Genomic DNA, 13,163 nt, shown 5'->3' with positions numbered 1-13,163 from the left:
GGATAAAAGGGTAAATTATTGAATCTACTCTGAAAAGAAAAAAGGAGAATATGGATATGATAAGATAAAAAGGTAAATTATTGAATCTACTTTTAAAAAGCAACTACTAGTTTTAATTTTTTTACATTGGATTGGATTTTTGTATATTGTATACAAATTTTGTATAGTGATACAAATTTGAAATTAACTTTGTTAGAACATACTGTATATAAACTTCTAATCTTGTTCAAAGTATTGTACCTACATAGCTCATTTAACAATGTAATGCAAATTACTAGTCTTTGAAAGTTATTATTACCAACTAATTAGGATATAAAGAAATGAAGGTTAGTAGTTAATCATTACAATTGAACTTGTAGTCATATTAGGTATGTTTTCAAGGTCAAACATAAATATATTTTAGATAGATAGGTCATCTTCAAGCACTTCAGAAATCTGCAAAATATGGCATTTAAAATGTTTTACTAACACAGATTACTTTTTAATGACTATGAGACATGTCTGCTCCTGGCAACACCAATCTACTTTCAGAGAAGATGATGGGCATCAAAAAAACTCCATATGGAGTTTACTTTCTTTGTGGCAAAAGTTAGCCACTGGGCAAGAAAATGCCCTTGCCTCAACTGCTGACAGAATGGACAAGCAGGACATAAAACAAAGGACTGACAAACCTTGCCAAGACAAGGTAGGAAGGCCATCTGTCAGCCCCAATTGCTATTCTTTCAACTTTTCAGGCTCCTCTATAACCTGTAATTCTTCCTACCTAGCCTCCATCTGGTCTGCTTCCTATCCACTTGACCAAGGCCATCAACTCTCTCAGTTCTTCTATAACCAGAGAATAAGCTCCAAACAGATGGAGAATTTTTTAAATATAAAGTCTTTGCTTTTTCCTAATTAAAAATAAAAACAATCATGTTCCCAGAAGAACTCCATGTTTTCCACATAGAAGCTTCAGACACTTCCTTGACCTGCCTCATGGTTTCTCTCAACCAAGTACCCTCACCTGCTAGTGGTCCAGGGCTTCCATCTCATGGGCCACCATTCACTCTCCCCTAAATCTCCATCTTCAGCCCAGCCAACTGCTCTAAGTCCTACAGTTTCTCCTGAAGAAACTGCTTGCCATGGGGCCTAGCAGTCAACACAAGGATGCTGCCTTCTTGACACTTGGGTTCAAAAGGATCTGGACTGACTGTGGCAATGGCTGCATGGGACCACAGAGCTTGGAGCTTGGCTCAGTGTGGACAAGTTCACTGCATAGGATGTATGCAGGGCAGTCAATGCTTCAGAAAATGAGTGGTTGATATTTTCCCATAGAGAAAAAAATCTAGACTGAGATGATTTATTATGCAAATTCTGTCAAATTTTTTTAAAGGATAACACAAATCCTTCACAAACTCAGAAAAAAAAAAAGGAACATGCTTGGATCACCCTGAGATGCCACCACAGTCAGATGAAAATGCACAGGGAGTCATCATGTCAGCAGTTTCTGCACCAGATACAACACTTGTCAAAAGGCAACCCGTAGTCAATACTTCAAACAGATGCAAAGGTCTTATCTCCAATACCTGTTCTAGGAATCCACAACAGCCTATCTACAACAAGCCACCTTTAACCCCAAAAGAGCTCTAGGAATCATTCACCTCCTCTCTTGTACTGAAGATGAAAAACAGAAAGCATCGAATGAAAAAGACACATAAAACTATATTCACAGAGTACATGATGCCATATATAGAAAATCCTATGAACTCACAAAACATTAAAAAAAAAAAAAACCACTGAAAGTAAATGACATCACCAAGATTCCAGGATACAGGATCAACATACAAAATCAGCTATTTTTTTATATGCAGGTATCAAGCAATTAAATAATGAAAATTTTATAGCAATTCTATTTATAATAATAGCATCAAACATGTAAAAAAACAAAATAAAAACTTCAAAGTATGAGAACACATTTGTAATCCCAGCACTAAGGAGACAGAGGCAGAAGAATAAGAAGTTAAAGGAATCATCCCTACATACTACAAAGCCAGCTTGGGACACTTATGACCCTGTCTCAAATAAATAAAAGAATAATCTTTAAAATAAATGTGACCAAAAGGGCAAATTCCCATGTACTTAAAATTACTAATAACACTGAAAAAAATAATTCTAAATAAATGATAAGCTAGTGAGCAACTGTTGAGACTGCAATTCTCCCAGAGAGATTTGCAGGTTTGTTTTCCATGATTTCTTTCAAAAGCCATCACAGCAGTGCTTTGGGGAAATGCAAGATGCTACTGTAAGGCATATGTAGATTTAAGAAAACTGCTATGGTGAGTGTCACGGAAAACAAGTGTTGGTGAGGATGTGAAAGAAGCAAGACCCTCACACACTGCTTCTGGGAAAGTAAATGGGCACATGATTAAATTTACTACACATCCATGCGAAACATCCACACTTAATAACTTAAACAAATACTTAATAACTAAAACAAACTCAACCTAAACGTCCATCATCTGAAAATCCAAACATGGTACATACAATGTACTAGTCAGTAATAAAGAGGACCAAACTACTAATACATGCTACTATATGGGTGAATCTCAAAATCATTATGTTAAGGGAAAGAAGCCAGACACAGTACCTATTTCATATTATATGAATGTGAAAAATGTCAAGAAAAGGTTACTCTATGGAAATAAGAAAACAAACAAATGGCTATCTGCATGGAGCCAGAATTGACTACAGATTAGTGTCTGAAACCATTAAACTGACACAAATAATTGTGAATCTGAATTGTGGTCAGCACTGAACAATTCCAAACATCACTTCATACTTAGAAACAGTGTATATATCTTCTTGGATGCCAATTTCCTAAAGTCAGGTGTGGTGGTACCTGCCTGAAGTCCTAGCTCTACCAAGACACATGCATGACTGGTGAGTATAAAGCCAGCCTGGGATACACAGGAAGACTTTGTCTCAAGAAACGGATGATTTGCAAGTGTTTCTTATAACAACAGAAAAGGCTCAGAAAGGCATGGTCAAGGCCCATTACTGACTCTCAAAGCTAAGGGACAGGGAGGACTTGCATTCCAAAAGGAGGGAGCGATTTAAGAGCTGGGGCCTAACTGAGCAGTGGTAGCACCTGCCTTTAATCACAGTATTTGGGAGGCAGAGGCAGGTGAATTTGAGTTTGAGGCCAGCCTGGTCTACAAGTAAATTCCAGGATGGCCAGGGCTACACATAGAAATCCTGTCTTGAAAAACCAAAAAGAGCTAGGGCCTAATGAGAGGAATTTACATATTTAGTTACTGTAGAATTAGAGAGAGACCCTAGCTCCTAAATCTATCTTGTTTCCTGTCTCACATTGTTACCCTTCCTCTTGCAAATGTTCCTGACAGAATACCATTCACCTCGTTGTGATATATGCAGCCTGGAGACCCTCACCAGAGCCATGTAGATACTTTGCATTCTTGACTCTCTAGAATTATGAGCTAAATAAACTATTCTTGTTTGTTTGTTTTTGTTTTTCAAGACATGGTTTCTCTGTGTAACAACCTTGGCTGTCCTGGAACTCACTTTGTAGACCAGGCTGGCCTCAAACTCTCAGAGATCCACCTGCCTCTGCCTCCCAAGTGCTGGGATTAAAAGTGTGCACCACCATACTCAACTTATAAACTATTCTTTAAAATAACCCACCTCAGGCATTTTCTTATAGCAACAGAAATCTAATACATTTTGTAGCACAAATTTCTAAAGGTCTTATAATAAAAACCTGGAGCCAGAATATTGGGGCAAATACTGAAAGATCAGAGAGACAAAGGAACAAGTCACAGCTCATCTCTGATTCCTGAGTGCTAGGATTAAAGGTATGTGCCACCACTGCCTGGCCTCTATGTTTAATCTAGTAGCTTGTTCTGTCCTCTAATCTTCAGGCAAATTTTATTAGGGTACACAATATATCACCACAACATTCCTTTAGTACAGTTCCTAAATGGAGATATTATTTCAGCATAACTAAAAGAATCAATAAATGCCTAACAGAGATACCCAGATAATTTTGCAAAGTCTTTTTCCAACTAAGTCTAAATAATAATAATAATGCTTTTTGACATTTAGCAAAAAATAAAACACTCAAGCCAGGTGTAGTGGTTCATGCCTTTAATCTCAGCACTTGGGAGGCTGCTATTCAAATCTTAGGTGGTCTTTTAATAAATAAATAAATAAAAATTTAAAAAAAAAACCAGAGCCAGATATTGGGGTGAAAGCTGAAAGATCAGAGAAGCAGAACAGCCAACCACTAGCTCTTTCCTCTATGAAATCCTCAGCCTAAAGAGAGTGAGTTCCTGTTTCCTCACGCCTTATTTGCCTTCCTCTGCCCTGCCATATTACTTCCTGGGATTGAAGGTGTGTGTGCTTCCCAAGCAAAAGCATGAGATCTCAAGTGCTGGGATTAAAGATGTGTGCCACCACTGCCTGGCTCTGTTTCTCTCCTAGACCGGATCAATCCCATGTAGCCCAAGGTGGCCTTGAACTCATAGAGATCCATATGGATCTCTGCCTCCCGAGTGATAGGATTAAAGGTATGTACCACCACTGCCTGACCTCTATGTCTAATCTAGTAGCTGGCTCTGTTCTCTGATCCTCAGGCAAGTTTATTAGGGTACACAATATATCACCACAGGAGGCAGAGGCAGGCAGATCTCTGTGAGTTCAAGACCAGTCTGATCTACATCGTGAGTTCCAGGGCAGCCCTCTGGCTACACAGTGATACCATGGGGGAGGAGGGACACCAACACCACACTCAAGTACTCAAGTACTGTATTGTTATCGGAACCTTCGTATTCTCTTTTCTAACAATATTAGACTTTTAGTAAATCATTGAAAATTCAATTATGTCTATAAGAATTCTTTCATATTAAAAAGTTAGCTAATCAGAAACCATGAACAGGAACACAGAATATGTATACTGTAAACTACACTAAGATTTTTAAGAAGCATTTCAGCCTGAATTCTGGTCTGAATAGAGGCTCTGCAACTCCTGTTGTGGTCCTATCACTCATGTGAGATTCCTTCGGGCCTCTCTGTGGCCTAGACTGCCCATCCAACTTCCTACTGGCCTGGCCGGCCTCCCTGAATTGGCTTTATAAATACAAGATTTATGTAATTGTTGCTGGAACTATTTGCTGAAATATGGAAGCAGTTAAGAACCCCATTCATTTAAAATGTTCACACAGCTTCACATGGGCAGCAACAAACCCACCACAGCCACCCAAACAAAATAACACTTTTTTGTTGTTGAGAACAGAGCTTGGGAGCTAGTTCAATTGGTAATATGCTTGCCACACAAGCATGAGAACATGAGTTCTATCTCCAAAATACATGCTTGTTGTTTTGAAAATACATGCTTGTTGTTTTGAAAATACATGCTTGTTGTTTTGTTTTTTGTTTGTTTGATTGCTTGCTTGCATGGTTTGGTTTTTTGGTGTTTGTTTTGGTCTGGTTTATTGTTTGGGGAGAGGGTGGTTAAGGTTTTCAGTGTGTAGCCCACACTTGTGATCTCAGCACTGGCGAGGCAGGGATAGGCAGAACCCTAGGACTTGAAAAGTCGGGTGAACTTTGGACCACATGTGAAGGGGGCAGGGGACGAGGGGTAAAGGGGGGGGTGAAAAGAGGGGGAGGAGAAGTGGCCCACTGCTCAAAACACCTCTGGCCTCCACACACACAGCAGCCTGTTCTTCATTTGTGAGCTAACATGGCATGAATTCTGCCATTTGGAATCACCCTAAAGGTGAGGACCATCCACAAATAGGAAACGTATGTCAATCAAGTCCGCTTAGACTCATTCAATGAGGTACAGAATTTTTTGAATCATCTCAGATTTGAGCAGAAGTCCAGGCACAAAGAGGTTCTTGCTGGAACATTGCTTAGCCTGTCCGAAGATTCTGAGCACTCACTCCAAGCCCAACCACCTAAAAACTACAAAAAAAAGACAGCACACTGCGCCCCTAAACCCTCTTAAGCTTTGAATGTCTTGAGGCTGTCACTCATGCAGCTGTGGGAGGGCGTCCATAGGGACCCTGGGCCAGACTGCTCTAATGGGTACCGAGCAATAAGCTTCACCTTCGCTACAGTCCTTTCAAAAGCACCTGCGGCTGCGCTGAAGCCCCAGAGATAACGGGGAGGACACCTCCAGCTTCTCTCGGGCTGGTTGCACCAAGATTCAGTTTAGGCCTTAGGCCCCGCCCCTCACTATCGACTCCGCCCCTCTCCGGCTCCTCTAACGTCTGGACATCCGCCCCTCGAAGTCGACCCCACGCCCTCAGGGTCAAGTTTCAGTATGGTCCCGCCCTTCGCAGTCTGTCTGCCTTGGCCAAGCTGGATTCACTCCCGCTTAGCCACGCCCCGCAAGTCGGCCCCTCCTCCCACCGGGCTCTGGTCCCGCCTCCCACCCTGTCCCGGCCCCGCCTCCCACCAAGCCCCGCCTCCTATCGGGTTGTGACCACGCCTCTTTCCCGGCCCCGCCTCCCGCCCCTCCTTTCGCTGCCCGCGCCAGCCCACTGTGGCTTCTCACCTTCCCGCCTCAGACCCCGCGCCCTGCGGGAGCGCGGCTCGCCCACGTCGAGGCTCGGCGCACGTTCTCGCGAGCCTTCTCTGTCCCAGCGGGAAATGGCGGCCTCCACGGGTGGTCCTCGCCCTGAGCTGCCTCAGCAGATTGGGCCGCGGAGGAAAAGAAGCCACCGCCCGACTTCTGCGGCTTGAAAACCTGGCGTGGCCTCACGGTGGCTTTCTTGTTTTGACGTGTTTGGAATTTTCCCGCGGTCGTTCGGGAGTGGCGCTACGAGCGCGCACGCACCCGCAGTGCACGCTGGGATCGAACGCGCTCCCGCGGCATGACGTAAAAATCCGCCATGTCTCGGGGCGGAAGTAGACGGACGCGCGCCGGCCCTTCCCGACTGCGCCGGGCGAGGTTCTCCCTAGGAAGGGTGAGAACCGTGGGAAGTCTTGAGAGAAAGGAGTTTCCGAGATGTGTCGAGACCCTACATAGGGCGCAGCCTGCGACTTCCTAGTCGTGGGACCAACAACGAAGTTTTTTCTTTGGTTAGCGATCGCCCCAATCCCGTCAGGCACATGCACTGCTTGGTTCGGGTTAGGTCGGTTCGAAGTTGCCATTTAAAAAGACTTACGGTGGAAACTTCCACTGGTGTCTGATGACACCTGTGTTACCTTTATTCTTGAACTTTTAACATTATGACAATTTGGGGGAGTCAGTTTTCGCTAATGCGGGTCCCGAGTCGTCAGGCTTGGTGGCAGGTGCTCTTACCGCTGAGCCATTTACTGGCCCTTTTTTAAAAAAAATTATTTTCGAATTTAGAACTGAATGAAAGTATTTCACAGATGTTTGAATTGGAGAGAAAGAGTGAATAACCTTAAACTTATACTTAAATCAGTGCCTCAGAACCATCAGTCATAATCATAAGAACACAACTTCTAGTGTGCTTTGAAAATAAAAAACCTGAAATAATGGATACATGTAATAAGTAGCTCTTATTTAAATACTCAGATATTATGAAGACATAGCCATCTCACCAGTGAACAAATCCAGTTTATAAAGCAAGTGCTACCAAGGTTATAAAAGTTATAAATCACAAAATGGGTATGTTGAGTAATAGTCACAAGTGTTTAAAATTAAGGGAGAGGGCTGGAGATTGCTCAGCGGTTAAGAGCATTGGCTGCTCTTCCAGAGGACCTGAGTTTGAGTCACAGCATCCACATGGCAGCCACAGCCATTGGTAACCCCTGTCCAAAGGATTCGATGCCTACCTTATGGCCTCCCTGGGCACCACACTGCACAGATATACATAAGGCAAATAACACACATACATATAAAATAACAGTTTAAAAAATGTAAAGGGAGACACCAGAGGAACCTGATCTAAAATTAACAGGTTCTGTTTTGTGGAATCAAGTGGTTAGCTATTTTTTGTACTTCCCTGAGGCTTGTGCTTTTTTGATGTGTCATTTTAGTCTAATCTAAAGAAGAGCATGTGTAGTAAGCCTAGTGTAAGTGACACCTTGGCCTTGAAAAAGTCTTAATTTTGTGTGTTAGTCTTTGTGTTTACCAGCAAAAACAATGTGAAACCAGATTTGTTTCTTGTTTTTTAGAGCAAAATAACTGTTTTGGTGAATAGCTCACACCTTTAATCCCAGAACTCAGAAAGCAGAGACAGATGGATCTCTGAGTTCAAAACTAACCTGGTCTACAGAGTGAGTTCCAGGACAGCCAACACCACAAAGAAAAACTCTGTCTCAGAAAAATAATAATAATAATAGTAGGCTATGTAACTTCCGCATGTAAAGTGACACTGTTTAGGCCTAATTTACACTACTAAATGGGAAGCATATACTGTATAAAGATTCAAATTTTAATTCACAGATTTTCATAGGTGTTCATTCTATGCAGCATCCATATGTATAGAGCTGTTCTCACTAATTATTTTTAGCAGTAGTGAGAAGGCCACCTTGTGGTATGTCCAATGTGTTTTCTGAAAACAAATGCTTTAGTACAAATATTTTGAATTAGCAAAAACTGAATATGGGTTTTTGAAAATAGTTTTGGTTGTGGTGTAAGAGAGCAACACAAATACTGTGGCAAAGTGAAAATGACAAATTTAGATGAAATGGGTTTTACATTCGAGAGAGAAAATGGAAAAACCAGCAGCTGAAGGCTGCAAAATTGCTGCCTTAATCAAACTTTCCTTCAAATTTCAACAAATGTATAGCAATACCTGTCTTGGATTCCACATTGTGAACAGAATTGTAGTAAGAGTCCTCGCACAGTGAGTTAAGATACACACCTAGCTCCCAGACAAGATTGGGCACCTGCATACTTGCTCGTGGTGTTGATAGTTTATGCCTTTGGTGTGTCAAGAATATCTCGTGTATTTACTAGTTTTGCCTTTGGTACTTCAAATGTATCTTCTGTGCTTAAGTCCCAATGCTGGGTAGATTACTTCCCTTGCATTCATTCCTTTAAGCCTCACATTGACCATACATGGTAGGTAGTATTTCTGTTTCACAGAGAACCAGATTCACAGAGCTGTGTTTCCTAGCAGGTGTCAGAGTCAAGCTTCAAAACCAGATCAGTTGTCTTTTTACTGTTGGTTGTGTGCCTGCTCGCCCCTAAGTTAGCCGAGAAGAAAATGGGAGCTGGGAACATGTGACCCAAGAGGATTTTATACACTACACTAACATTATTCCAGCTAAAATATTTTGGCTGAGAAAATATACACTGAATTAGAGAAGAAAACTATATGAACAGCACATATCAAAGAGAAAGCTTCAAGAGATGCATGCAGCAGGTATTGATCACTGTCCAGAGAGGAAAAGAACCCTGATAGAAGAAGAAGGGGCTACAGGAATAAAAGTTTATGGGAAAGGGAAGTCCTTTCTCTCGAGATACACCTACATACCACTCCCTGGCCTCTGTTGGAAGAACATACTTAGGAAGATGTTCCACATGCACAGTCTTCTATCTGTTGTGGTCTCACAGTCTTAACTTTGTGATGGTACAAAGGCATGGCCAGCAGACACTGTAATTTGAAGGTGGAGCCCCAAGGGAACCCATTTTGAATTTTTATCTTTTCCAGGCTAGTGACATTCAGTAGTCCTCTCGTGGTGCTGGAAACTGCTGCCACAGTTACTGGGAACCATACAGTCACAAGGGGAAACCATTAATGTTATCTGGGGTGCTGTATTGCTGAGCTACAGTGTTGAGTAGGTCAGGTATATTACACACATTTTGATCTGTGATCTTTGATGTTTACAGTGGGTTATATCAAAAAGGAATATCATCGTAAGTAGAGGAAAGTCTGTGCTACTAGAACACCTTCCCAAGTGCTGGAGAGTCTGTTCCATACACATACTTGCCACAGCTAATTGAATGGTGTAGAAACCTGACCCTAGCTGCCCCAATAGAACCGCTCCTGCAGAATCTGGAATCCCTCAGTCCCTATGCATACACAAGTCGGAGAGCAAGGTCAAACAATGTAAGTAGCAAAGAAAGCTGACTGATAGAAAAGACAGGAAGTTGAAAGGCTAAAGATACAGTAGCTTTCATCCCCAACTTTCTAATTTTAAGGCCTTTTTTGGGGGGGTGGGGCAGGGGACAGGGTCTCATTCTGTAGCTCTGGCTGTCCTGGAACTCACTCTATTAGACCAGACTGTCCTCAGACTCACAGAGATCCACCTGCCTTTGCCTCCCGAGTGCAATTAAAGGTAAGCAACACCACATCAGGCCTTTTTTTAAAAAATTATTTTATGTGCATTGGTGTTTTGCCTACATGTATGTCTATATGAAGGTGTTAGGTCCCCTGAAACTGGAGTTATAGATAGTTGTGAGCTGTCACATGGGTGCTAGAAATTGAACCTGGCTCCTCTGAAAGAGCAGCCAGTGCTCTTGACCACTGACCCATCTCTCCAAGTCCAGCCTTTTAAGACCACTTTTGTGTGGTGATATTTTTGTGTATGCTCTAACAAATAAAGCATGCCTGGATATCAGAGGGCAAAGCCAGCCCCTGGTTAGCCATAGAGGCCAGGCAGTGGTGGCACACACCTTTAATCCCAGCACTAGGGAGGTTGAGATAAGAAGTGATATGGCTAGAACTCGGTCCTTTTGGCTAAAGAGTTGGTGAGGTGAGAGGTGGCTTTGTCTTATTCCTTTGTCTCTCTTTGAGCATTTACCCCAATATCTGGCTCCAGGTTTTTATTAAGACCGATTAGGATTTGTGTTACAGTTTTAAGTCAAGCTAACTATAGTATTGTTTTTTGTTCTTAGTTATCCACACAATTTTCCATATGCTTATAACCATCGTGCCTTTCCCTAGCTGATTTCAAAGACAAACTACTTGGAGCTATAGATAACTCTTTGTGTGTCTCTGGGTGTTAGGAGTCTGGCCAGTCCTACTTTGTAAGTTAACCAATGGGTGCCCAGTGAAAACCAACCATAGGGGAAGCAAAGCATCTTTTCCTTACCCATCCTCAGTTCGTGGTTAAGGATGCTATAACAAAAAAACAGTAACAAGAGCACAGCATAAAAGTTTTAAGTTTCACATGACATTGGGACCCAAGGAAGTAATGAACCCTGGGAATCTTTATGCTAGTTTTGGTGAAAAGTGGACAGTCATGGGGAGAGAGAATATAATCTGCTAATCATGAACTAGGGAACATTAGCAGGGTCTGGGAGGGTCTCAGAATCTATTTTAAAAGTTTAGAAAACTCTTCCTAGGCTGTATAACCTGTTTCAGGGGAAGAAAATCACAACCTTCCAGCTTTTCCTAGTACATAGATGCCAGTAATCACAGAAGCTGCCTGCCTTGGCTAACAATAAAGAAAAATAAGTTTCTGTTTTGTTGAAATGAGCATTATTTTAAGTGCTTATAGCTTTCTACAGGGCTAAGATGAAGCACTGTAATAAAGTCAGATTTCTGTTGTTAAAGAAAACCCATGTACTCTGCTGTAAGCTTGGTCTAGAAAAAAGAACCATCCTCAAGTTAATGGATAGCTGCTTTTCCTGCAGAGCCCATCAGTGGGTACCTAGATGTTACATGAGAATATCCAAGAGTAGCAAATGTCATTTTAAAAGCGGTGGGGGTATTGAAGCCTGAATTATAAAGACAGGTAACCTATCTACTTACTAAAAACATGTGAAGCCTGAAGATCAGAGGAACAACCCTAGCCCTGTGGAATTTCTAACAGGATTCCAGAAACCAAAAATCTGTGTTTTCCCCATTGAGCAATGAATGACATGTACACTCTTTCAGAAGAACGTGCAACCAATTTTAGCCCAGTTTTATTTAGGTCAGTAAACACATACATTCTTATTTAGAGCATACATCCCACCAGTCCTGGTGTGTTGTAACTAATTTAGCACATTTTTATTGCCTGCAGAAAGTAATAAGTTACAGTTTTAAATGAGCACATGGCTTAAAAATAGTTTTCCTCATAAGTATTTAATAATGACTCACTTAGCATGAAATTAATATTAAAGAATTGCTAAGAATAAGCACTTAAAAATTCCAGTTGAAAAAGGAAGAAATTATGCACATTTGTGATTTGATTAATTCTGGCAACCATTAACTCAGAAAAAAGCAAATTCCATCCTATTCCTGTGTCAGTTACAGATTGACCCTTTAATCGCCAAATGTTTTCCAATAATGGAGTTGACTGCATCTTGCTTATTCCTATGCTAAATGAAGATTCTAGTCTGTTCAACTCGTGTGTGTGTGTGTGTGTGTGTGTGTGTGTGTGTGTGTGTGTGTGTGTGTTATACAGTACTTTAGTTCTTAGAGATCCACAGGAGTGAAATGTGCTACTTGTCTTTTAGACTGACGAAATACTCGACATAAACTACTTAAGGGAAGGAAGGTTTGTTTTTTCCCTCCGACTCCTTGGTTTCTCAGCATCATGAACTTATGCAAAACATCATGGCAGCAGGAAGCATGTAGAAGAGAAACTTCTACACCCCTGTGAGAGACAGGAAGCAGAGAGAGAAGAAAGGACCCTGACCAAATACAACTGTCAAAAACACACCCACCCACATCTGCTTCCACGTAGGCCTCACCTCTCTCAACGTTTTTACTACTTTCCAAAGTAGAACTGCCAGCTGTGGGCCAAGCATTCAACACTTAAGCCTCTGTGAGATGTTTCATATTCAAACCATAACAGGCAAGTATGAGAAGCTAACATGTAACCAGTCATGGTTACTACAATCCCACTACTTATGAGCTTCAGGTATAAGGATTGCTGTGAGTTCCAGGTCAGTCTGGGATACACAGTAAGACTCAATCTCAAAACCTCAGAAGGAATATTTATATATCAGCAAGCATTTCTGTTTTGGACACTTTGTCAGGCACTCTATATTCACCATATCATTTGATCTATAACTCCATAAATTGTAAGTAAAATAAAAGTGTTGCTCCTAGTTTGTACACTAGCCAATAAATAATGCATCAGAATAAATCTTTTATGGTGCTGGGGATTAAACCAAGCCTTCAGTCATACTAGACAAGTGTTGTACCACTAAGCTACATCCTCAGCCCCAAAAGAAATCACTTCAGCTCAAAACAAAACAAACAAACAAACAAACAAAAAACCACTACAGCAAGTGGCATGGTGTTATT

At 41.5% G+C, this 13,163-nt stretch overlaps 1 protein-coding gene across 3 annotated transcripts in view; it reads right to left on the bottom strand.

The window, feature by feature from the left end:
- Fancc (FA complementation group C) overlaps nucleotides 1–6,838 on the bottom strand; it is a 168,755-nt gene extending 161,917 nt beyond the window's left edge. For all 3 annotated transcript variants that reach the window (XM_037205649.1, XM_037205650.1, XM_037205651.1), the window contains exon 1: nucleotides 6,557–6,838. The gene's annotated coding sequence lies outside the window, so the exon portion shown is untranslated. The remainder of the gene's footprint in view (nucleotides 1–6,556) is intronic.
- Between the last annotated feature and the right edge of the window lie 6,325 nt (nucleotides 6,839–13,163).

The sequence above is a fragment of the Peromyscus leucopus genome, chromosome 5 (assembly GCF_004664715.2).
Source record: "Peromyscus leucopus breed LL Stock chromosome 5, UCI_PerLeu_2.1, whole genome shotgun sequence".
In the NCBI taxonomy this organism is placed as follows: domain Eukaryota; kingdom Metazoa; phylum Chordata; class Mammalia; order Rodentia; family Cricetidae; genus Peromyscus; species Peromyscus leucopus.
The sequence above is the reverse complement of the archived record's forward strand: the minus strand, read 5'-3'. Positions and strand labels throughout refer to the sequence as shown.